The following is a 26,788-nucleotide window of genomic DNA, read 5'->3' as shown; positions in this document are numbered from 1 at the left end:
ATTATACAGCAATTCCAAAAAGTTAAATGTATGCAAACCACATGGCCATGCAATTCTATTGCTAAGTATTTTTCCAAGAGAAATGAAAACATACATGCACACAAACACCTCTGAGCTAACTGTACATCTATGTAATGGACTACTACTCAGTAGTTAAAAGACACTTAACTACTGATAAGTGCAAGAACATGGTTGAATCTCAAAAGCATTATGTGAAGTGAAGGATCTAGATTCCATTTCTTTAAGATTCTGAAAAAAGTAAAATTGTGAGGCACAACACCTTACCAAAGAAGATATGCAGATGGCAAATAAGCATATAAAACTATGCTCCATATCAGATGTCATTAGGGAAATGCAAATTAAAGCAAATATGACATACCACTACACACCTGTTAGACTAAAATCCAACACATGACAACACCAAATGCTGGTGAGGGTGTGGAACGACAGAAACTCTCATTCACTGTTGGTGGAAATGCAAAACAGTGCAGCCACTTTGAAAGATAGTTTAGCAACTTCTTACAAAGCCAGACATACTGTTACCATAAAATCTAGCCATTGCCCTCCTTGGTTATTTACCCAAAGGAACTGAAAACTTACATCCACACAAAAATGTGCACATGGATGTTTACAGCAGCTTTATTCATACTTGTCAAAACCTGGAAGATGTCTCTCAGTAGGTGAATGGATAAACAAGCTGTGGTACATCCAGACAATGTAATATTATTCAGTGTTAAAAAGAAATGAGCTATCAAGCCATGAAAAGACATGGAAGAGACTTAAATGCTTATTCCAAATGAAAGAAGCCAAACTGAAAAAGCTACATGCTGTGTGATTCCTACTATAGTACATTCTGGGAAAAGGAACACCATGCACAGTAAAAAGACTAGTGGTTGCCAGGGATTGGGGTGAGGCAATGATAGAGATTTTTTAGGGCAGTGAAAAATACTCTGTCTAATACTATAATATAATGATGGACATATGACACATAATTTTGTCTAAACTCATACAATGTACAATAACAAGAGTGGCCCTTAAGGTAGACTATGGACTTTGGGTGATAATGATGTATCAATGCAGGTTCATCAATATAACAAATGCACTGCTCTGGTGAAGGGTTTTAATAATGGGGGAAGCTGTGCTTGAGTGAAGACATTCCTCTCAATTTTGCTGTGAACCTAAAACAACTCTAAAATAAATATTTAAAAAATGTTTATACTTCTAAGCTGAAACAAACAACAAAAACTCAAAACACAATGAAACACTATGGGGACAGAAATCAGATGAGTTCTTACCAGTAGAGGGGAGAAGGAATTGAAAATAAAGGGGTAATATTCCATTGTCCCCCATTAGAAACAACAAATACCCACCATTTGCTTCGACGTGGATGGAACTGGAGGGTATTATGCTGAGTGAAATAAGTCAATCGGAGAAGGACAAACATTATATGGTCTCATTCATTTGGGGAATATAAAAAATAGTGAAAGGGAATAAAGGGGAAAGGAGAAAAAAATGAGTGGAAAATATCACAAAGGGAGACAGAACATGAGAGACTCCTAACTCTGGGAAACGAACTAGGGGTGGTGGAAGGGGAGGTGGGTGGGGCTGGGGGTGAGTGGGTGACGGGCACTGAGGTGGGCACTTGACGGGATGAGCACTGGGCGTTATTCTATATGTTGGCAAATTGAACACCAATAACAAATAAATTCATAAAAAAAAGAAAGAAAATAAAGGGGTGCCAGGGAACCTTGGGGAGAAATATTGTCTCAACTAAGATGGTAGTTACATGACTATATATATTTGTCCAAACTCATTGAAAAAAACTCTCATTGAAAAAATACATCTCTATTGTATGCTGGTATGTAATCACACTGGAGTCTACCTGTCTTTCTTTATAATAGTGCAAGTCCCTGTACACCAAGGAAAGAAACTAATTTATTTCTGAATCTCCAGTGGCCCAATAAAACTTGGCTGGGTTCCTCTAAATTCAGAAGAGGAGTAGTGTCTGCTCTGCGGAATAAAGGCTGGAGAGGATGGCAGAGCAGAAGAGAGGTGCCCTGTGCTAGCCTATGTTCACATTGAAGTCCCAGGTGGCTCTTTGGCTGAGTGCACTGGTGTCCAGCATAGCTCTCAGAGGAGGAGCTTCCAGGGCATTAGGCAGTCCTGGTATCTGCAGGTCTGACAGCTCCCCAGGACTATTTACAATACTGTGAATCTCATTCTTATAATCACTGACAATGCTGCTTTATCTCTTATCTAACCAGCCTTGAGTGAAGCAGAACCATGATAGAACTAATGGACTGACTAATATAGCACAGATCAGGGATCCCTGGGTGGTGCAGCGGTTTAGCGCTTGCCTTTGGCTCAGGGCGTGATCGTGGAGACCCAGGATCGAATCCCACGTCGGGCTCCTGGTGCATGGAGCCTGCTTCTCCCTCTGCCTATGTCTCTGCCTCTCTCTCTCTCTCTCTCTCTCTCTGTGACTATCATAAATAAATAAAAATTAAAAAAAATAATATAGCACAGTGGGCTCTGATACTCAAAGCTGGCATCCTGTAATGTGGAACCATTCTTCCAATGGGACCAAAAATTTAAGACTGTGTGTAACTCAGCCAGGTTTTGAAAGTATAAAGCTAATAGCAAATTATCTATGTGGTATCTTATGAGTGTTCAGTAAACTACTGCTAAAATCTGACAACAACAATGTTATCTATACCAGGGATGTTTACAATGCCCAACTAATAAGAATGATGAGCTGACCTAGCAAAAAAAATAAATAAATAATGTGAAAACAGTTTTCCATCATTTAAAAAAAAATAATTGCAGATGAATCTTAGCTGGAGATTTTCTCCTGTCAAGATGGTCAAGATTTGGTTTTAAAAATAAAATCCCAATTCAATTTGCTGCTTTTTTACTGAAATAACTTTTATGAGATTTTTATTTAGCTATGAAGATTTGCTATGAGTCCTTGCTTTAATTCTTCCATGCATAGAATCATAGAATTTGAGAGCAGGAAATCACCTCAGATACTGTATCATTCAGTCCTTCATGCTCATGTGCTCATTAACTCATTTTTTCATTCACTCAAAGAGCTTTCATGGTTTACTGTAACCTGTCAGTCCTCTGTGTCCTGGGAAAGAGGAACTACATAAAAAGATGGAAAGCCAGGAACACAGTCAAGTTAGCAGATTTGGTGTGGAGGCAGAACTCTGTGCCTACACTGTGAAAAAGCCCTCCCCATGTTCCCATCTCACTTTTCAGCAAAACATTCCCTCAGATCTTCCTGTTCCTGTGATTCTGACACCAGTAGAGTTCCTCCATAGTGGACAAGATGGTTTCACTACACAGATACACCTTCAACTCAGCAGTGACTGTTCCACCTCCAGGAAAGGAAGACCTTGAAATGCTCCAGGACAAACAAGTTTCACTGAAGCACAGCATCCTGAAATCAAAGGTGGTAAGAATAGGAATAGCTGAATCTGTACATTTCTACATCATTTTACAGGATGGACGGGTCTGCCTGAGAGGCAACCCTACATAGCACAAGTTCTGGCTCATTCTAAGAGAGCCTCATCCTTTGTTTATCCTTTCTTATGGACTGTGGCATCATTGTTGAACGGGCTCTTGTGGGCTGCATGAGTGGATGTACCCACCCATAGGCTCTGAGACCCTCTGCAGCACTCAAGAAAGAAGACACACTGCCACATTTCATCACTGCCACACACTTGGTGAGTAAGCTTCTGGCACCCCACACCATACATGGTGGGGCTGCGGAATACACTGAATGTAGAGAGAGGGGGACCTGGCAAGGATGAGGCCCCATCATTGAGGTGTGATTATACTCCCTTTCCATGCACTGTTTCTCTTAGGGCTGTCTATGAGTGCCTTGAGGATAGTAGCAGGAAGCAAAACAAGCATGAGATAAGCCTCTTGTTTGTGCGGATTATCTGACCTTTGATTCTCAGTGTTCCAGCTCTAAGAATTACACATTTCTTGCATAATGCTTATTACTATGTGCCAGATGTGTTTTTATGAGTTCATATCATTATCTAATGATTCAGTCAATGTCATTATTGAAAACAATGTCAAGGAAAAGCCTAGTCAGGGCCACAGCTCCCAGCAGGGCTGTGCCTCTGAGCTCAATGGACTATATGATTACACTATATGCATCCAGAAAAAGCAACAGAAAGCCTTGGCTTAAACTCCCAGAAATATATACAACATTGAATAATATACATCTGTTGTCCTTCTAAATACTAAAGGGGCAGGTGAAAGGGGCAGTGTGTGCTTACTACTTATCATGGAACCGGGCTTTCTAGTAGAGCTGAAAAGGCCATGGGTGAGTGAGCTGGGGAAGTACCCTCAGTCTGGGCCTCCCACATGCCTTCCATGACCATTTTCTTTCATTGGTTTTGTGGGGCTGGAGAGTTCCTGGAAAAAGAACTCAGAAGTGGCCATGAAAGCTGGAGGTTAGTCAGATACAAGTATATCAGGTAGACCTGGGGGATTCATCAATAAAATAAGGGGGTTCTGGGGGCCAGGACTCTGCTAGTTTTCTAGAGAAATTCCTCCCCAAGGAAGGAAGATCTTTGCTTAGTAGGTCAGACCTTCAAAAAGCCTGCTTGCAGGAGGAGGAACAAAAGCCACGTGTGCGGAAAGCTCAGACACAGAAGCTTCTGGACACAGAAGCTCTGCACTGGGAACCCTCTGAAAACCAGAAAGACACCAGGTGGCTGGTCACCTTTTAGAGGCATGGCCAGCCGCCATCCTGAGTTGCAGTGTGGACCACAGGCATTGTGTTTGAGCAGAGGCCACTGCTATGATGACAGCCTGCCTCAGGACAGGTCCTGGGCAATTACCAAACCAGAGGGTGCTGTGGGGAGGTCCACACCAGCTGACTCTCTCTGGGGCACATGCATTCTGACTTTTTTTCCCCTTTTACTACCTTAAATTCCTATAGAAGCTTACACTTTTGTTATCTTCAACCTATGACATGTGAACTATAACTTGTTTTATATTGGATAACATGATCTCCAAACTATATTCTTCCTATGGGAAACCATCTGCTTTGGAGTGTAGCTGGTTAAGAGAGCAGATTCGCCTCAGCATCCTGACAACTAGATAGCTCTACCCAGAACACACGCTGGCACCTTAGACTTGATGCTTGTGTACACCAATATAACAGGAAAGTTCCCTTTTTCATTCAGTATTAATGAAAGTGGAGGTAAAAGGACAACTTCCCATCCCTGTATGTGTCAGCAAGTACTGGTTAAACCTCCATCAGCTTCCAGGAAACCACCCTTGCTCACAAAGCAGTCTCTGCTGGCCAGGGTTGGCCCACCCTTGGGATGCTCTGGGCATGCTGTGCTGGGACATCTGAAACTCACACAGAACAGCCTAACAACCACTTATTTACACAGAATCCACAGAAAGTACTGTGGTTACACCCTGCCCAGCCTCAAGTACCCATTTGGTGTTGAGAGGGAATCACAAAACCAATCCCCTTTGCTGAGCAGCCATACCATTCTTCATGCTCTAGTTGCACTGACAGCACCTATCCTTTGTAGGTTAAGAAAACAATTTAGAATTCCACACATTTTCCTCATCTCCATGCTGATTCAAGAATGGGGCTATTGCTGCCATGTTTAAATACCAGAAACATAAACAAAATATGGGCAATTGTTTGAAGTATTGACTTAGTAGCTTCATCTACCCTGTCTTGGAAATGGTGGGGTCCATGCCAACTTCAACAAATGTGAAAGTCTCTCAAGGTCAGATTTCCCTTGACCCTCACTGCTTGAAGCTGCATCTCCTGCCTTGCCATTCATTTCTAAGCTGTTTTCCATAAGGTCTCCTCCACAGGACAGTGGAGGAGCACAGCATGCTGTGACTGCAACATCAAAGGAGGTGCAGCAAGAGTCACAAGGCCACCACCATTTCTGGACCGCTAGCTTTGTTGCATTTTAACATACAGACTGAGGATTAAGTCTGAAAGAAATAGAGAACTAAAAGGAATTTTATAGCAAGCAAATGGATGGAAGGGACCTTTATTTTTTACATATATAAATTTATTTTTATTGGTGTTCAATTTGCCAACATATAGAATAGCATCCAGTGCTCATCCCATCAAGTACCCCCCTCAGTGCATGTCACCCAGTCACCCCCACCCCCCGCCCACTTCCCCTTCCACCTCCGGAAGGGACCTTTAATATCTAAATGAAGGGATCCAGGTTTCCATTGTAACAGGTAAAAAATGAGATAATGCAGGTCAGTGCCTGATACAGAGCCTGGAGCAAAGCAGCCACTCAGCAAATGGTAGATGTTTTTAATACTAGAAATTATATTAGAAGTTAGTACTGTACTCTAAAATGACAAAGCATGATTTTTAGTGCATAAGGATTTATACACCAAGCTTTTCAAGAGAGAAAATATCCTCCTTATACACTAAGAGTACTGATAAAAATAAGTCGTGTTAATACTCCCACCATGAGTAATTTCAAGCACAAATGTGATGTCACTAAACATGGAGCTGGGAAGGGATCACTGCAGCACTGTTATATAATATTTCTACCATACAGATCAAACAATATAAATAACCTCAAGGACAAAGAAATAGCAAAACGTAGTAAACTAATTAGAAGATATGCTTTTTGAATATTTATTACTTTTGTTTTAGTATACTTAACCTAAGTTTACATAACTCAATTTTTAATAACAACTACGTTTAACAAGTGGGTGGCAAAAATCCTGAAAATTTAACAATCAGCTCTCACAAGCCAGTTCCTGCACATACTTTGTACCAGGTACCTAAGTTTCTGTGTTCCTCCAAGAAATTCCATGAATGTGAGTCCAGCAGCTTGGGGTAGTTCTGTCTCCTGGTGTTTCTACGTGTCAGACCTGTAAGTGTCTGGAGGAGAATCCACTGCTCCACTATGTGGAAGGCATGCAGCTCATTCACCCAAGAGGCATATGAGGAAACCATACTCAGATTGAGGAAGCTCTGGGGGACTAAATGTGAGGGTTCCAGAACAGTGAGTTCTGGAGCTGGAAATTTAGAGGTGAACTTTTACACATGGTTCTTCCTCATTCTGTTCAGGTTCAGTTCAGGAAAAGTGAGTCCATCACCATATCACCCTGAATGTTACGTAAAAGAAAGTGCGCTATAGAGCCAGAAACTTAAAAGGAAACTATAAAAAAAAAATAAAAAATAAAAAAAAATAAAAGGAAACTATACACAGGGACATATTTAAATATATATTGTCACTTCCAAGTGATGATGTAGAAAATGTATTTATAAATAATATGGTCCTAAGACTCCATTCTTGTTGAAGTGCCTACATCCTTGAAGTGCCAATTTTACCTTGAGCTCCACACAGAAGGGCATATTTCAGAAGATCAATGAAAACATAAATGTGTTCTTTGTCCTCAGCACAACTGCCTACTTTAGTAGTTTTGTCTCTTCAATTGCTAATTCTTTTCAGATTATATAGCTTGAAAACAACTTTTTCAGGCAGTTCATATACTGTTTTGAGAAAGAGGGCAGAGCAGACCATTTCTATGGCATTGGAAAGCAGATGGAAATGTTGCACAGGGGAGTTAGTTTCTAGCTTAACTATTGAGGTGCTTCCTTTCATTTTATTCAGGAGAGTGACTGAACTTTAACCTAATGCAAGATAATGCCACCTCCCATTGGATTTACTGGTGCCTAGGAAAAACTTCACTCTGGGCAAAATGAGTTTAAATTAAGACATTTCCATTACCTCAGACTGTTGTGCTCCACATAGCACCGAGCCCTCATCTGAGGTGGTATTTTACGTAATTTACAGAGACAACATTCTTCAGAATGGACTAGCCTTTAACAATAACTGTTTTCGACAAATTCTTATGTGTTTATTTTTGGCTGAACTTTCAAGCCATTTAAAGTCATTTTTTTAAATTTATTTTTTATTGGTGTTCAATTTATCAACATACAGAATAACCCCCAGTGCCCGTCACCCATTCACTCCCACCCCCCGCCCTCCTCCCCTTCTACCACCCCTAGTTCCTTTCCCAGAGTTAGCAGTCTTTACGTTCTGTCTCCCTTTCTGATATTTCCCACACATTTCTTCTCCCTTCCCTTATATTCCCTTTCACTATTATTTATATTCCCCAAATGAATGAGAACATATAATGTTTGTCCTTCTCCGACTGACTTACTTCACTCAGCATAATACCCTCCAGGTCCATCCACGTTGAAGCAAATGGTGGGTATTTGTCATTTCTAATAGCTGAGTAATATTCCATTGTATACATAAATCACATCTTCTTTATCCATTCATCTTTCGATGGACACCGAGGCTCCTTCCACAGTTTGGCTATCGTGGCCATTGCTGCTAGAAACATCGGGGTGCAGGTGTCCCGGCGTTTCATTGCATTTGTATCTTTGGGGTAAATCCCCAACAGTGCAATTGCTGGGTCGTAGGGCAGGTCTATTTTTAACTCTTTGAGGAACCTCCACACAGTTTTCCAGAGTGGCTGCACCAGTTCACATTCCCACCAACAGTGTAGGAGGGTTCCCTTTTCTCCGCATCCTCTCCAACATTTGTTGTTTCCTGCCTTGTTAATTTGCCCTGCATCACTTGCCATTTAAAGTCATTTATCGGGATCCCTGGGTGGCCCAGCGGTTTAGCGCCCACCTTTGGCCCAGGGCGCAATCCTGGAGACCCGGGATCGAGTCCCATGTCGGGCTCTCGGTGCATGGAGCCTGCTTCTCCCTCTGCCTATGTCTCTGCCTCTCTCTCTCTCTCTCTGTGACTACCATAAATAAATAAAAATTAAAAAAAATAAAAATAAATTCACTTATCTATCATTAGAGCTCTCCTGTCTCAATAAATGACACTGCTATTGACCCAGTTTCTCAAGCTACAAAGTCAGAAGCCTCTTTGAATGTCCTCTTCTTCCCCCTCCTTTGTCCACATCACTAATTCATCACAAGGTAGTTGGCTGCCTATCCCTCACCATTGCTGTCTTTCAGCTAATACTCCACCCTGGACCAGTCTCATCTCTTCAACAACTGTCTCTCTGCTTTCCCATGGCCTTCAAGGAGCTCTTTTAGAAATTTGAACCAGGTCTAGTTTCCCAGATCTGAGAGAAGAGTGGTTGCTGAAAGCAGACCTCTGCCTGGAAGCATTGCCTCTTTGTTAAACTTTCCACAGGGCTCCAACATTGCATGCTCTTGTTGCTACTCTTGGCAGCAACATCTCCATATACATCACTGCTTAAACTAGAAGAGGAACTTCAGAAATGACAGGGATATAGCCTTTAGGAGTGTTTCACTTATAAAATTTATAACGCTGTAGAATGAACTTCAATCCACTTGCATTTTCCTATTTAAGAAAAAAAATCAGTACTTGCCCTAAAGATGCATTTTTTTGTGCCTTCTCCAGTATCTTAATTGAGTTCTTTAATCTTTACTGCTTGTATACTATCCTTAACCTGATTATGTACTGGCAGAAAGGACAAAGATACTCCAAGCCATCAGTGGTTCCACAGGACCATGAGCTCTGCTGATGCACACATCTATCTGCATCCTGGGTTGAAGAATGGGCAACATTTAAATAAACAAATTTATTGGAACATCACCAAGTCGTGAACATCCATACTAATTATTTTCCACTAATACATGTGTTTCCAAAGCATCTATGGGAAGAAGCACAGTGTGGCAGAAAGAGTTTGCACTTGAGGCAGACAGAGCTATGAAGATCCCAGCCCTGCCATTTGCCACTGAAAGGCCATGAACAAGTTCTATCCACTGTGAGTATCAGCTTCCTCATCTGACAATGGGCCATTGTGATGTCTGGGGATTTTTGGAAGTAGCACATTCTGGGCACTTGCTATAGTGCCAGGTGGGGCAGGTCCTCCTGAGTATCAGTTTCCCCCAACATTTTTAATAGAGCTAAAAGAAGAGTCATGTGAAAAGCATCATCTGTCAACATCAAAAGCATATCCCTTTCTCAACTATTGTAGACATTTTTTTTCTATTGCAGACATTTCTTAACCTCACTTTGGAAGCAACAACTAGTAGTACCAAACTGTATAAAAAAATGCCTCAAAGAGCAAACACCAGGCAAAGCAGGCCTGGATCCCCATGCTTCCCCTACTCCTCATCAAAGTTTCCTATCTCCCTCTGCTTCTGAATGACCTAATTTCAAGTGTTAGGGCCAGAGTGCTGGGCCCAGTGACCCCACTGATCAGGGCCCAACACCCTTCTCTGGGTGTTTTCCTCAGGGAATGGGGAGGATTCTCCTACTTTCACAAGGAGGAACCAGGGGGAAAATACACTTCACACTCAATAATTATTAGCTCTATTATTATTTCTCTTTAGTCATTCAGCAAATATTTGCTGAGTACCAACTGTGTGTGAAACACTGTGTGCCTCTTCATTTTATCTCTTCATATTACCCTAATGTAGAATAGCTTTGATCTAAGGGATAACTCTAATGATGGAATTTCAACCTTTAGTTCATGTGGATCAACAGCAATTCAGAGCTATGGTATTTGGACATCAGAACCCTCAGAGATCCCTTGAAATTGTCCTGTCTTCTAGCTGGGCATCTAGGTTCTCTTCTAGGACATGGGTATTATGTACTTTCAGAAACTCAAACCAGACAGAGAAACCATTCATACTTATTGAGAATATTCTCACCCTTTGGAAGGAATCTAATATTCACCTTCATTACCTTGGATGATGAAGTTTTAGTTTAAGTTTCTGGGACAAAAATGAAATGGTTCAAGTTTCATTTGTTACATTTGGTTTGGGAGTGGGTAATAATATTCAAGATGAGATTAACCTTCAGTGAAAAAAAATATTTTTCAGAATAAGAGGGAATCAGCCTATGATAAACCTGATAAAAAAGCAGCTGAAAAGTAGGATGAAGTGACAACAGTGATAGACTGAGGGGTGACCAGAACACAGGGGCTCTCCTAGGAGTGTCCCAGGTGTCCATCAGGAGTACTCAGAGGCTAGATTAGTTCCTGACTCTCTTGCCCAGGCTTGACTGAAATGGCACCCTGCAGGGTGGCCAGCCAGGGTGAGCTCTCTGCCTGGAAGTTTCCTTGAGAATGGCAGTCTACTGAAGGACAGGGAGGGCATGCTAGCCCACAGGGGGTGTGCAGACCTGGGGGTGTGTAGTGGTGGAGGACAGGACTATAGACATCCCCCATTGCCAGAGCAAGCATTAAAAAGCAAAAATTAAAAAAAGTTTTGTTTAAATTAATGACTAACTGGGTTAAGAAAAAAAGATGCAAAAGTCTTTTGAGATGGGAGCCGAGGCCAGAGAAGAGGACTTTGGAGAAGATGAAAGGCCAAGCTGTGGCCAGCAGTTCGGTTCACAACAGGCTGACAAGGGGCTTTGATGAGCTCCATCCTGATACCAAGACCCATGTGCAATAACAAATGCCCAATCTGGGGTGATATTTTCTCCTCCATGGTACAACAAAGTTTGACAGTAGGAGAGATGTTTTTGTTTTTTAATGTAATATGACCTTATCCTCAATTTGGCCTTCTATCTAAAATTTTCTGTGTAACCATGACTTAAAAGAACCTTTATGTTGCAGGAAGTTATGACAGAGAAATGAACACCGAAGACTGAGATGTCCTCAGTGAGGAAGGAAAGACTGTAAAGTAATCTCTCTACCCCTCTTCAAATTAGGGAAGTCTTCCTGATCCTGTCTTATTGATTCGAAGAAAAAAAAATCTTTGGGCATCAAAATAAACATACAAAAAGCAGTAGGCCCATTCAAGATGATTCAAGATGTCCCTTCAGTAATCACTACACAAACAGTGCATCTGGATGCCAAAGCCAACATTTTAAAAAAATATTTACTTATGGGATCCCTGGGTGGCACAGCGGTTTGGCGCCTGCCTTTGACCTAGGGCGCGATCCTGGAGTCCCAGAGTTTTTTTGTAGAAGTTGACAAACGGATTTTATAATTCACATGGAAATGCAAATAACCTAGAATAACCCAAACAATGCTAACAAAAGAACAACAAAGATGGAGAAATAACAATACCTGTATTCAATAATAACTCCCCAAAAGGTGGAGACACCCAAGGATCCACTGATGGATGAGTGATATGTGATATATAAATACAATGGAATATCATTCAAAATGTGACATATAAATACAATGGAATATCATTCAACCTTAAAAAATAAGGAAATTCTGAAACATGCTATAACAATGCTATAAATCTTGAGGACATTGGGACACCTGGGTGTCTCAGTGGTTGAGCATCTTTCTTCAGCTCAGGGCATGATCCTGGAGTCCCAGGACTGAGTCCCACATCAGGCTCCCCCATGAGGAGCCTGCTGCTCCTTCTGCCAATGTTTCTGCTTCTCTCTCTGGGTCTCTCATGAATACATAAATAAAACCTTTTTAAAAAATATTGAGGACATTATATATTCACATCATGAAATGATAACCACAAAATGACAAATGTTGTATGATTCCACTTTATTGAGGTAGCTAGAGTGGTCAAATTAATAGAGATAGAAATTCCTGAGGTTGAGGGAGGGGAATAGTGAGCTGGTTTTTAATGGGTACCATTTCAGTTTTGCAAAATGAGAAGAGCACAGAAGATAGATGACAGTGATAGTTGCACAACAATGTGAATGTACTTAATGTCACTGAGCTATACATTTAAAAATGGTTAAGCTGGTAAATTTTATGCTAAGTGTATTTTACTACAACTAAAAAAAAACCACACAAATTGCATTTTATACCCATTCAATGGCTGTAATAAGTAAAACAGGCAATAACACATGTATGGTATGGTATGAAAAGAAATGGGAATTCTTATACACTGCTGGTGGGAACGTAAAATGATGTAGCCATTTTGAGAAACAGATTGGTGATTACTTAAAAATGTAAACACACACCTACGGTATGATCCAATCATTTCACTCTTAGGTATTTATTCAAAGAACAGGTAAGTCCATACAAAAACTTGTACCTGAATATTCTTAGCAACTTTTTGTAATAGCCAAATACAGGAAATAATAACAATTTTCAAAAGAATAATAAGCTGTGAAAAATCCTTAGACTGTAATACTACTCATCAATTAAAGGGAAGAATCAATGATCCACATGACAACATATATGAATCTCAATTTTGTTTAGTGTAAGAAACAAGGCAAATGAATAATACATGCTGTATAATTCCTTTTACACAAAACTAGAAAGTGCAAAGTAAACTTTGTTATTGAAAGACAACAAATCACCAGTACCCTTGGAATCATTAGTGTCCTAGAACCTAACATTCCAAACATCATTGCTAGAACTAGGCTATTTCCTTAAAAGAGTCACTTCCTTCCTTCCTTTCTTCCTGCCTTCCTTTCTTCCTGCCTTCCTTCCTTCCTTCCTTCCTTCCTTCCTTCCAGCCATATTTACTTAGCATCCAGGATATACAAAGCCTTATATTAAGTTCTCCTTTGACCATGATCATGACCCATTAGCAGTTCTTTGAGTATGGGGGACGAGGGGCAGGAAATGTCTGGGGGAAATATGATAGTGTATTAACCATAACTACTGGGGAAGTTTCACAGATGTAAATATGTTAGAACTTAAATTTTATAGTGTAAACATTTGTAGTTTATTGTATATCAATTACATTTCAATAAAGCTATTTTTAAAAAGTAAAAATAGACTATGGCAGAATATAGCAAAATGTTCAAAACTGTAGCAATTAATAAGTTTTCCTTAAAGAATTCAACAACAAATTCAGATACAATCTTCACCCAGAAATTGTTAGAAGAATGGTAAACTCCTATGCTCCTTCTTCATCTACTATCAAGTCTGGAAAACTGAACATTACAATTTTGCTCATTGATTCTGAATTTTAACCCAAGCCACACTTAAGCAACATTTGCACATAAGGAATGAAAAATCAACCATATTAAAAATATCAGATTCCTTGTACTTACTAAATTGTGTTCCTGAAACTTAAAGGAGAAAAGTCACCCAGTTTGACTTTGTGAAGTAGAGAGCCAGAATGGCCCAATTTCATGTGGATGGAAATAGAACCATTTCTTAGGAATATAAAAAAAGGAATTGCCTACAGCACTTTCAAATAGAATGTTCTTTTTTATTTTCATTATTACACTGCAGTTTTATTTCCTGAGGGGCTTTGACAAAAATAGAATCATAAAATGCTAGCACCACAAAGAACTTCAGAAACCATCTGGTTCAACCTCTTCTTTCTTGGGTGAGTGAACTGAAACCCAGGAAATATGGGAAAATGCCTGAGAAAATCCCAGAGAGAAGACCAGAAAGGGGAGGGGCCCAAGGCTGTCCTTCCCTTGGCAAAGAAAGACAACAACAAATCACCAGTACCCTTGGAATCATTAGTGTCCTAGAACCTAATATCCCAAACATCATTGTTAGAACTAGGCTATTTCCTTAAAAGAGTCCCTTCCTTCCTTCCTTCCTTCCTTCCTTCCTTCCTTCCTTCCTTCCTTCCTTCCAGCGATATTTACTTAGCATCCAGGATATACAAAGCCCTATGTTAAGTTCTCCTTTGACCATGATCATGACCCAAAATCTCACTGAATTTGCATTCTAGCAAGACACACAGACATTTAACAACTCTCTGTACAGTTATTTAATTGCACCTGTCATCGATGTCATGAAGAAGCATCTGTCTGGAAGCACTGCCTTGGGAACATGGTCAGGATTGAGAGATGTTAGGAGATGTGTGAGAGTGGGGATGGCTGGCCTGGGCTGAGGTGCCTAAATACGGTGAGGGTAGGAGCTCTGCGTAGGAAGTACCAGCACCAGGGCACAGATACATGAGGAGTAGTCATGTTCATGCAAGGCATGATACTTAATACAATGCAAAGCTATTTTTTAAATTGCCATTTTGAAAATATTGTGTATATAATGAGGACAAGGAGGCAAGAGTAGACTAGCAATTACTTCCACAAGTAGGGTAAAAATAGAGGAGCTTTGGGCACAGCTGTAAGGAAGAGATAGGAGAAGTGGATGAGTGTTCCGGATAACTCAAAGGCAGAACCAATGCAGTAGTGTGTGTACACATACATATAGATAATGGAATTTTACTCAGCCATCAAAAAGAATGAAATCTTGCCATACAATCATGTGGATGGAACTAGATAGAGGGTATCATGCTAAGTGAGATAAGTCGTCACAGAAAGACAAACACCATATGATTTCACTCATTTGTAGAATTTAAGAAACAAGACAGGGGAAGGGAAGTACAAAAAAAGATACAAAAAGAGAGGGAGGCAAACTATGAGAGACTCTTAATTACAGGAAACAAAATAAGGGGTTGCTGGAGGGGAAGTGGGTGTGGGGAGATGAGGTAATTAGGTGATGGGCATTAAGGAAGGCACTTGATCCACTTCTGGGTTCTCTATTCTGTTCCATTGATCTCTGTGTCTGTTTTTGTGCCAGTACCACACTGTCTTGATGACCACAGCTTTGTAGTACAACCTGAAATCTGGCATTGTGATGCCCCCAGCTATGGTTTTCTTTTTTAAAATTCCCCTGGCTATTCGGGGTCTTTTCTGGTTCCACACAAATCTTAAAATAATTTGTTCTAACTCTCTGAAGAAAGTCCATGGTATTTTGATAGAGATTGCATTAAACGTGTAAATTGCCCTGGGTAACATTGACATTTTCACAATATTAATTCTGCCAATCCATGAGCATGGAATATTTTTCCATCTCTTTGTGTCTTCCTCAATTTCTTTCAGAAGTGTTCTATAGTTTTGAGGGTATAGATCCTTTACATCTTTGGTTAGGTTTATTCCTAGGTATCCTATGCTTTTGGGTGCAATTGTAAATGGGATTGACTCCTTAATTTCTCTTTCTTCAGTCTCATTGTTAGTGTATAGAAATGCCATTGATTTCTGGGCATTGATTTTGTATCCTGCCACACTACCAAATTGCTGTATGAGTTCTAGCAATCTTGGGGTGGAGGCTTTTGGGTTTTCTATGTAGAGTATCATGTCATCGGCGAAGAGGGAGAGTTTTACTTCTTCTAGGCCAATTTGAATGCCTTTGATGTCTTTTTGTTGCCTGATTGCTGAGGCTAGGACTTCCAGTACTATGTTGAACAGCAGTGGTGAGAGTGGACATCCCTGTCTTGTTCCTGATCTTAGGGGAAAGGCTCCCAGCATATTCGATAAAGGAGGAAAGACTATCCATTGGAAGAAAGACAGTCTCTTCAATAAATGGTGCTGGGAAAATTGGACACGTGCAGAAGAATGAAACTAGACCACCCTCATTCACCATACACAAAGATAAACTCAAAATGGATGAAGGATCTAAATGTGAGACAAGATTCCATCAAAATCCTAGAGAAGAACACAGGCAACACCCTTTTTGAACTCAGCCACAGTAACTTCTTGCAAGATACATCCACGAAGGCAAAAGAAACAAAAGCAAAAATGAACTATTGGGACTTCATCAAGATAAGAAGCTTTTGCACAGCAAAGGATACAGTCAACAAAACTCAAAGACAACCTACAGAATGGGAGAAGATATTTGCAAATGACGTATCAGATAAAGGGCTAGTTTCCAAGATCTATAAAGAACTTATTAAACTCAACACCAAAGAAACAAACAATCCAATCCTGAAATGGGCAAAAGACATGAACAGAAATCTCACAGAGGAAGACATAGACATGGCCAACATGCACATGAGAAAATGCTCTGCATCACTTGCCATCAGGGAAATAACAAATCAAAACCACGATGAGATACCACCTCACACCAGTGAGAATGGGAAAAATTAACAAGGCAGGAAACCACAAATGTTGGAGAGGATGGGGAGAAAAGGGAACCCTCTTACACTGTTGGTGGGAATGTGAACTGGTGCAGCCACTCTGGAAAATGTGTGGAGGTTCCTCAAAGAGTTAAAAATAGACCTGCCCTACGACCCAGTAATTGCATTGTTGGGGATTTACCCCAAAGATTCAGATGCAATGAAATGCCGGGACACCTGCACCCCGATGTTTCTAGCATCAATGTCCACAATAGCCAAACTGTGGAAGGAGCCTCAGTGTCCATCGAAAGATGAATGGATAAAGAAGATGTGGTTTATGTATACAATGGAATATTACTCAACCATTAGAAATGACAAATACCCACCATTTGCTTCAACGTGGATGGAACTGGAAGGTATTATGCTGAGTGAAGTACGTCAATCGGAGAAGGACAGTGTATGTTCTCATTCATTTGGGGAATATAAATAATAGTGAAAGGGAATAGAAGGGAAGGGAGAAGAAATGTGTGGGAAATATCAGAAAGGGAGACAGAACATAAAGACTCCTAACTCTGGGAAACTAACTAGGGGTGGTGGAAGGGGAGGAGGGCGGGGGGTGGTGGTGAATGGGTGACGGGCACTGAGGGGGGCACTTGACGGGATGAGCACTGGGTGTTATTCTATATGTTGGTAAATTGAACACCAATGAAAATAAATTCATTAAAAAATTAATTAATTAATTAATTAAAAAAAGGAAGGCACTTGATGTAATGAGCACTGAGCATCATATGTAACTGATGAATCACTAAATTGTACCCCTGAAACTAATAATACATTATATGTTAATTAAATTGAATTTAAATACATTTTTATGTTTTTATTTTTATTTTTTTAGAATCCACCAGTGAGCCTTTATTTTATTTTTGTATATTTTTTAATTGGAGTTCGATTTGCCAACATATAGCATAACACCCAGTGCTCATCCCGTCAAGTGCCCACCTCTGTGCCCATCACCCAGTCACCCCATCACCCCGCCCACCTCCCCTTCCACCACCCCTTATTCATTTCTCAGAGTCTCTCATGTTCTGTCACCCTCACTGATATTTCCCACTCATTTTCTCTCCTTTCCCCTATAATCTCTTTCACTATTTTTTTATATTCCCTGAATCAATGAGACCATATAATGTTTGTCCTTCTCCAATTGACTTACTTCACTCAGCATAATACCCTCCAATTTCACTTACATTTAAGCAAATGGTAGGTATTTGTCATTTCTAATGGCTGAGTAATATTCCATTGTATACATACACCACATCCTCTTTATCCATTCACCTTTCGATGGACGCTGAGGCTCCTTCCACAGTCTGGCTATTGTGGACATTGCTGCTATAAACATTGAGGTGCAGGTGTCTCAGTGTTTTACTGCATCTGTATTTTTGGTAAATCCCCAGCAGTGTGATTGCTGGGTCGTAGGGTAGTTATATTTTTAACTCTTCCACACAGTTTTCCTGAGTGGCTGCAGCAGTTCACATTCCCACTAACAGTGCAAGAGGGTTCCCCTTTCTCCACATCCTCTCCAACATGTGTTGTTTTCTGTCTTGTTAATTTTTCCATTCTCACTGGTGTGAGGTGGTATCACAGGCACCACTCTTTCTGAACTTAGCCACAGCAACTTCTTGCAAGATACATCTATGAAGGCAAGGGAAACTAAAGCAAAAATAAACTATTGGGACTTTATCAAGGTAAAAATCTTCTGCACAGCAAAAGAAAACATCAACAAAACTAAAAGACAACGTGCAGAATGGGAGAAGATATTTGCAAATGACGTATCAGATAAAGGGCTAGTTTCCAAGATCTATAAAGAACTTATTAAACTCAACACCAAAGAAACAAACAATCCAATCCTGAAATGGGCAAAAGACATGAACAGAAATCTCACAGAGGAAGACATAGACATGGCCAACAAGCACATGAGGAAATGCTCTACATCACTTGCCATCAGGGAAATACAAATCAAAACCACAATTAAATACATTTAAAAAACATAAAAATATATAAAATAAAATCCTCCTCTCTTCCCCCACAAAAAATAAATAAGTAAAAAGGCTGTCCCATAGGAAACAGGGTGTTTGCTACAAACAACAAAACAAAACAAAAACAAAAACAAAACAAAAACAAAAAATTTTTCAATAGAGTGGTGGCCCAGACTTTGGAGAAGACTTCTGGCTGCCTTAATAAAATCTGGCAGGTAGCAAACAAGGTATGTGTCACCAAGCCTGACTGGCTGTTTCACCAGCCTCTTCACATTTGTGCTTCAGTCTGTATTCCTGCCCTCATCCAGAATGGTCCAGACCAGACCTGGAAATCATCCCTGATTCCTTTCCAGTCCTCAAACCCCACATCTGATACATCAGCAAATCCCCTCAGCCCTATCAGGGACATATGCCCCAGGTCATGCCCAGCCCATGCATCCCCAGTCCAAACACCAGCATTCCCAGTCAGGACAACTGGAATCACCCTAACTGGCTCTGGTTACCACTCTGTCCATATATGGAGCAGCCAGAAAGATACCAGCAAATGTGAATCTGATCATATCACACCTTGCCCAAATCCTTCTGATGGCTTCCTGTAATACAGAAACAGCATCCAGGTTTCTGACAGGTTCTGTAAGGCTATGTCTGGCCTAAGCTGCCCCCCAACCCCCATGCTGCAGGGCCTTTCCACTAAGGATTCCTTTACCCAGTCCTTGCTCCCCACATGTCTGCTGACTTACCCTCACTTCTCTCAGAACAAGGGACATCTCAGAGTCTTTGCTGACTCACTCTTCAAAAGGAGCCCCAACCTAACCTCTACCAGGCATTTTCAAGCACCTCATTGTGACTTATTTTCCTCAATATCACATGTCACTACGTGGAAATGAAGACAAGTATCCACACATAAGCACATATATGCACACATGATTTCATGCAGTGATAAATGCTGTCAATACACATGCCGTGAAGAATAAGAAAATAGAGCCCTGCCCTCAGGGAACTCACAGACCAGCCTCCTATTGACAGCAAATACTTCCCTGTACAAGCAGAACCCTGCATCATGTCCTAACCCCAGTTTATGTAAGCAGATTAAAGAATTTGAAGAACTTTCCTCTAGAGAATACTTTAGTAAGTTGGATGCCACGAGTGATTGAGTGATTTCTTTCCTGAGGATTTCTTTTTTTCTTATATGAGAGAAGATTATTATTAAACCCCATTTTCTTCAGGGGAGTGAAAAAAGCCAAGCAATAAATCCACAGCTCTGACACTTGTTTGAATATGAGCATCCAATCCATGTTTTCTTAGTACCCCTTCACTAAAAAGAGCAGATTTAGACCTTGTATACTCAATAAAGGGAAGTTTGAGCTGTATGGGGATGGGATGAAGGGGCTTCCCCTGGTGATGTTAGTAATAAGAAAGCAAAGGCAATTGTTTGTTTGTTTTTTAAGATTTTACTTATTTATTCATGAGAGACACCGCGAGAGGCAGAGACATAGGCAGAAGGAGCAGCAGACTCCTTTAGGGGAGCCTGATGCAGGTAATGATCCCAGGACCTGAGGATCACAACCTGAGCCAAATGCAGATGCTCAACCACTGAGGCAATCAGGTGTCTTGGCAATTGGTTTTCTGAACTCACTTAGGTAATTGCTTCATATCTGTCTGTATCAGCTGACATAGCAGGCAAAGGAAATGGAATTCAAATACTTGCCCAGTCCCTTGCCCTAGCACACATCCCTTTCTCCTCACTCCACATGGGGGTTAATGCAGTATCAGGCTTCACAAATAAAGGATAGACTATAAAACAAGGAGGAAATCTTTCCTTCCTGCTCTGGCAAGCCCACACTTTATGGAGGAAATGGAAGAACTCACACTGGCTCAGAAAGGATGGGCAAGAATGTACTATCACCCAAGGATTTTAGGTGGAGAAAGGAGAGCTCCGGGGGGATTGGCCATCTGCTATAGGCTAAATGTTTGTGTCTCCCCAAATTCATAAGTCACAACCCCCAATGTGCAAGTATTTGGAGGTAAGGCCATTGGAAGGTTATTGGGTCATGAGGGTAGAAGCTTCATGAATGGGATTACTGCCCTTATAAAAAGGACCCCAGTGTGTTCTCTTTCTCTATTTCCACCATGCAAGGACACATTGAGAAGTCCATTGTCAAGAGACCTGGAAGAGAACCTGACCATGTGGGAACCCTGATCTCAGATTTTTAGCCTCCAAAACTGTGAGGAAAAAATGTCTATTGTTTACAAACCACCCAGTCTGAGGTACTTTGTTATAGTAGCCAATGACCAAGTCACTGCCCTGGGAAGAAGTTAAAACCACTTTCCCTTCAGGCTGAGAATATTGCACTAGGATCCATGAGTAGAAAGCCTGGGAGAAGACCACTGGAGGCATAATCCACTTCCTTATGAAGAAGAATTGTCCAACTGTAGAACTAAACCCAAAATGGGCATTCTTAGGAACTGGGAGACATGTGAAATTGGGAAATGATGCATAGTTTTGAGTAAGGGTTGGAGAATGATCTGTAAATTTCAGTACAGCATTGACATTCTATGACTCAGCTGCTGGCCTAAATATTTAGGAAAATGTACCATATTGACCAAAAAGGGGAGGACAGGCATGAAGGAAAAGGAGAGGATGAGGTGTATATTCAGGGCAACAGGGTATCAGGGAGGATGGGCCTCAGAACATTGGGTCTGGAGTCAAGTAGGAAACTGGAAGTGGAATTGGTGGGAAATAGTAAATGAGGAATCCAAATGGAGTGTTACTCCAAATCCAGACTGGGTTTGCATCTGTCATGTCCCAGGATAACAGATGTCCTGCTCCTGCCTCAGTATCTTCCAGACACTCTCTTGGATTGAATGGACCCTCTTCACCTCAGTGCTCTTTTCTCTCCATCTAGCTCTCATTGTCAGCTTTGGGAGAACAACCAGGTGTCCTCCACATCATTTACTAGCTCCAATCTTCTGGATCCCCAACCTCCCAGCTCCTTCCTCTTGGCCCTCTTTCTGCTTCACATGAACCAACTCTTATCCACGTAGGCCTTTCTTCCTATCTTCCAATTTCCCAGATTTCTTCAATTTCTTATAACTTCCATTTTGAATAATGTTGAATCTCACTGTTCTGGAGTGTTTTATTCACTCTGACAATGAAGACTTTCCCCTCACTCTTTTCTATTGCTTCCCATTTCAGTAGAACTATTCTAATTCAAGAAGTTATCAACTTTTGAAGCTTAGGAATCTCAGATCTATTGATTTTTTCCAACTTATAAGTCAATCAAGAAAAGAAAATGGATTAATGCTGTTTCAGAGTGTTGAAATACTGTGATGAAAGCTCATCTTTTCTCTATCTCTCTCTATATAGGGAAATATAACAACTGTGTGTCTCAGGTTGGTAGCACACACATCACTTGAACAATAGGATGATGTAGCTTTGTCATCATGATCAAGTCACAGAAATCATGTCAGTTACCCATAAAACTAATAATACCTGGCCATCTATATGACATGGTGACCAAATAAGAAAGGGTACCAAATGCCAAGTCCCATGCCAGGTGTAGGAGGCCTCACAGATGTGATCCCCTTTGCCCCTGCACCAACCTTGTGGCCAGAGGGTTTGACAATGATTAAAGTGGTACAGGATCAGTTCATCTTTACTTCATATCACTATATAAAAATGATCTCAAAGTTGGATTGAGTCATTCCATACATATTTCCATAAGTAATTTTTACAACATATTGAATATTTTTATTAAGTGATACTGCATGTATATGAAGTAGATGCCTTAAACATGAGATAGATATTGGAGAGAAGACCCACCATCAACCAGGTGAATTCCTGTATGAAAGTCTTCAATCATCAAAATTCACCACAGCCTTCTGCCCATTGAAATACCCAAATTCATTTTACTAACCACATATAGAATAATATATACCATAGACTTTTAAGTATTCAATTGAATTGAATTTTAAAAATTTTAAAAAGATCACTGTGTTATTTATTATACCAAGTACAGGTGTGTTCACATTAAAACAAAAATGTGGCTTTGCCTAACAGATAAATGAGGAAAGGATTGTGGCCATCACAAAAGTTCAATATGCCCAGGGAAGCTCCACCCCCTGGAACAGGGCTTTTGCTGTGCCTTCTGGCTGTTGATATGGCAAGGAAAGATGGGAAGCCTGATCTCCAGCCAGCAATCTAAGTAAGATAGCACAGAATAAAATCCTGAAATATTTGAGGAAATAATTTTAACTAACCGAAGGGGGGGAAGGTGGTGAGAAATTCTTTCAATTAATTCAAATGCCTCATGAAACCTTTGAGCACTGTAGTTAGGAGTCTCACCCAACAGCTGAACTTTCCTGGCATGCATGAGAAGCAGTGGACACAGTTTGCAGGAAACCCGCATTGATGGCTGTACCCAGACAACATATACACAAAGGAAATAGATTCCCCCAAAGCAGTGCTTACACTAAGGGATTATACAATGAGATATCATTTTTATACATTAAGTTTGCAAAGATAAAAAGAAAGTATAAAATACTGGTAAAGGTTTAGAGAACAAGCACCCTCATACTTGTAGGATGAGGTAAATTAGTGTAACTTATTGACAGGGCAATTCAGCAATACCCAGCAAATTATTAATAACCAAGAACCTTTACTCTAAGCATTCAACTTGTAAGATTCCATTCTAGAGACATGTACATGTCCCAAAGGTATCTACAACAGGCTAGCAAAACCTGGAAAAATATGTTCACCAACAGACAACATGTAAAGTATAAGGATCCATTATATAATAGAATACAAAACAACACTGAAGAGCAGGAGAGTAATATGAATTATGATGGGAATTGTCCTTTAAGTTTTATTGTTAAGTTAAAACACATCTATGTGCTTAGTTATGTATATATGTGTATATACATACATATTTTTTATACTATGTATACTGGGAGCAAGGTCCTAGCTATCTGGGAAATTTGTCAAGGAAGAGCACTCATTGGCCAGCTGCTTTCTGCCTCCTTCCAAGTTCTCATAACTTATCCCTCCGCTGTGCCTTCCAGCCCAAGGATGGTGATGCCCTCCAGCTTACTGAATTATCCCATGTAAATATTTCCTGTAATAAATTCTCCTCAAATTTCCCACTTGAGAATGTGAAATGGTGCAGCCACTCTGGAAAACTGTGTGGAGGTTCCCCCAAAGAGTTAAAAATAGATCTGCCCTAAGACCCAGCAATTGCATTGCTGGGGATTTACCCCAAAGATACAGATGCAGTGAAACACCAGGACACCTGCACCCCAATGTTTCTAGCAGCAATGTCCACAATAGCCAAACTGTGGAAGGAGCCTCGGTGTCCATCGAAAGATGAATGGATAAAGAAGATGTGGTTTATTTATACAATGGAATATTACTCAGTCATTAGAAACAACAAATACCCACCATTTGCATCGATGTGGAGGGACCTGGAGGGTATTATGCTGAGTGAAATAAGTCAATCGGAGAAGGACAAACATTATATGGTCTCATTCATTTAGGGAATATAAAAAATAGTGAAAGGAAATAAAGGGGAAAGGAGAAAAAATGAGTGGGAAATATCAGAAAAGGAGACAGAACATGAAAGACTCCTAACTCTGGGAAACGAACTAGGGGCGGTGGAAGGGGAGGTGGGCGAGGGGTGGGGGTGACTGGGTGACGGGCACTGAGGGGGGCACTTGATGGGATAAGCACTGGGTGTTATGCCATATGTTGGCAAATTGAACTCCAATAAAAAAAAAATTCCCACTTGAGGAGGCTTCTCTGCAAAATCTTTTTTTTAAGATTTTATTTACTTATTCATGAGAGACAGAGAGAGAGAGGCAGAGACACAGACAGAGGGAGAAGCAGGCACCATGTGGTGAGCCTGATGTGGGACTGAATCCCTGGTCTCCAGGATCAGGCCCTGGGCTGAAGGCAGCGCTAAACTGCTGAGCCACCTGGGCTGCCCTCCGCAAAATCTTTTGATGGTGATCTTTGAGTGACATCAAAGTGAACAGAATGCCTACCCACTCTTCATGGAGGCTGGCAGAAGGCACGGGCATAAAACTCTGGGGTTAGACACAAAGGACTCATGGCAGCCTGAGCATTAGCCTGTCTGCAGCCAGTTTCCAGTCTCAGTGCCCACAGGACAACTTACAGGGGTCAGATGGCACCTGCATGTGCAGGGAGTCATGTCACAAGAGGTGTTAAGAGTGTAGGGAACTCAAATCTATTATAGGCAACGATGAACATCCCTGCTTTTTGCTCCAGATGGAGACAGCTCTGTATTTCAAGGCTCATTGCTGTACCACAATCTTTATAAAGGTAGTCTGCACCAAGTTTCCTTGGCAATGATCAACAGGATAGATCCAACACCCAGCAGAATTCAAGTCTTCTGCCCCCAGTATCTCCTCAGGTGAGGCCCTCAGTTGGAAAGTTTTTCCCTTATCTCACCATGTATGTAACCATAGTCATCCTCTAAGACTATCCCAAAGTCAGTCCTATAAGTTCAGGCCACAGAGATTCCAACAGGCTTGCCATTCCTAGTGTCTCACTCCCTTGACTATTAACTTCAAACCTATTTTATCCTGTCCATACTTGTAGCTTTCTTTGCTTGTGTGTATGACCTGTATCCTCATCTAGGATGTGAGCCTCAAGAAGGAAGGGTCTATATGTGAACTTCAGGGATCTTTCCAAATAGGGTACTGAACTTTTACATGTAAGATACATATGTGTATACAGAGGTATAGATGATTTATATTTTAATTCTGATAGTTCCTAGTAATCTACCTTCTAATAGAATGACATATTAGAAAACATGATTCAGAAGTCACATTTCTAAACCCAAAAAGGTATACATTTAATTTCTTAAGGAAGACTGAAATTCTATGTTTATTGAAACACCTACTAAACATTGTCAGGTATTAAAATATTTTTTAATATTTAATATTGTCTCTCCTCCCAAGAAGTTTACAATCTAATAGGATAAAAAGGCATGTAAAAGAAAGCAAAATGTGATGAATGCCACAATAGAGTTGTCATTGTAAAGAAACTAACAAATGTCAGAGAACCTTAGATACTTCCGAACATGGCAGTGATGTAAGCAGATGTTTAAGTCTGACATAAACAGAGGGTGCTTTAGAAAGGTAGGTCGGGAATTAGTGTGTAGCTGGGCAAACTGAATGAAAGGCTGCTGAAGATAAGATAGGAAGCTGTAGGGAGATGGCTCTCCACTGGTCATTTGTATTTCTGCATGTCTTATAAGACTTGTCGTTGGTCCAGACTACCAGATAAGGATCAGTGAAGTTAAATGAGGTCTTAAGTGTGAGGCCCTAATCCAATAGGGCTGGTTCCTTGAAAGAAGAAGAGATACCAGAGCTTTCTCATTTTGTCATGTGAGGACACAGCACATAGGTGGCCATCTATCTACAAACCAAGAAGAGAGTCCTCACCAGGAACTAAATCAGCTGGCACCTTTGTCTTGGACTTCCCAGCCTCTAGAAGTGTGAAAAACAAATTTCTGTTGTTTAGGCTACCTGACCTATGATATTTTGTGATAGCAGTCCAAGCTAATTAACACAGTTGAAAAAGAACATTTTTAAAAGTTTTCCATATTTAGGCCCTTTATGTCAGAAAGGTTTTAAATATTTAATGAAAAAAATTTAAAATAATAATATTAACATTAACATTCCTGGCCATGTATGAAAATTGATGTATGAAACTGTGACCCTTTAAATTGATCATTCTCCCTAACATTAGGGTCTTAGGAAAATAATAGCAAAATTTCCCATTTATAATATTAATGTTACTGTTAATGACACACCTAAGATTCATAGCCAAGAATGATATGCTAATTATTGAATCATGCTTCTAATTCTAAAAGCTCAGCATTTAATCTAAACAACTTATGCTTTATGCCTGACCTCAGATGATGACAAAACTTAGATTCCTGACACATAAATGATAAAAGTTAAG

General features: G+C 40.5%; 1 protein-coding gene and 1 long non-coding RNA gene across 3 annotated transcripts in view; one reads left to right on the top strand and one right to left on the bottom strand.

Moving 5' to 3' along the window:
- OCA2 (OCA2 melanosomal transmembrane protein) overlaps positions 1-26,788 on the bottom strand; it is a 433,117-nt gene that overhangs the window by 57,651 nt on the left and 348,678 nt on the right. The window lies entirely within an intron of this gene.
- Positions 3,290-11,894, top strand: LOC119871181. Its single transcript, XR_005356888.1, has 3 exons — positions 3,290-3,728; positions 9,676-9,792; positions 11,596-11,894. It is a non-coding gene; the product is annotated as an uncharacterized LOC119871181 (long non-coding RNA).

This window comes from Canis lupus, chromosome 3 (genome assembly GCF_011100685.1).
Source record: "Canis lupus familiaris isolate Mischka breed German Shepherd chromosome 3, alternate assembly UU_Cfam_GSD_1.0, whole genome shotgun sequence".
Taxonomy (NCBI): domain Eukaryota; kingdom Metazoa; phylum Chordata; class Mammalia; order Carnivora; family Canidae; genus Canis; species Canis lupus.
This window is presented reverse-complemented; position numbering and strand designations above follow the sequence as displayed.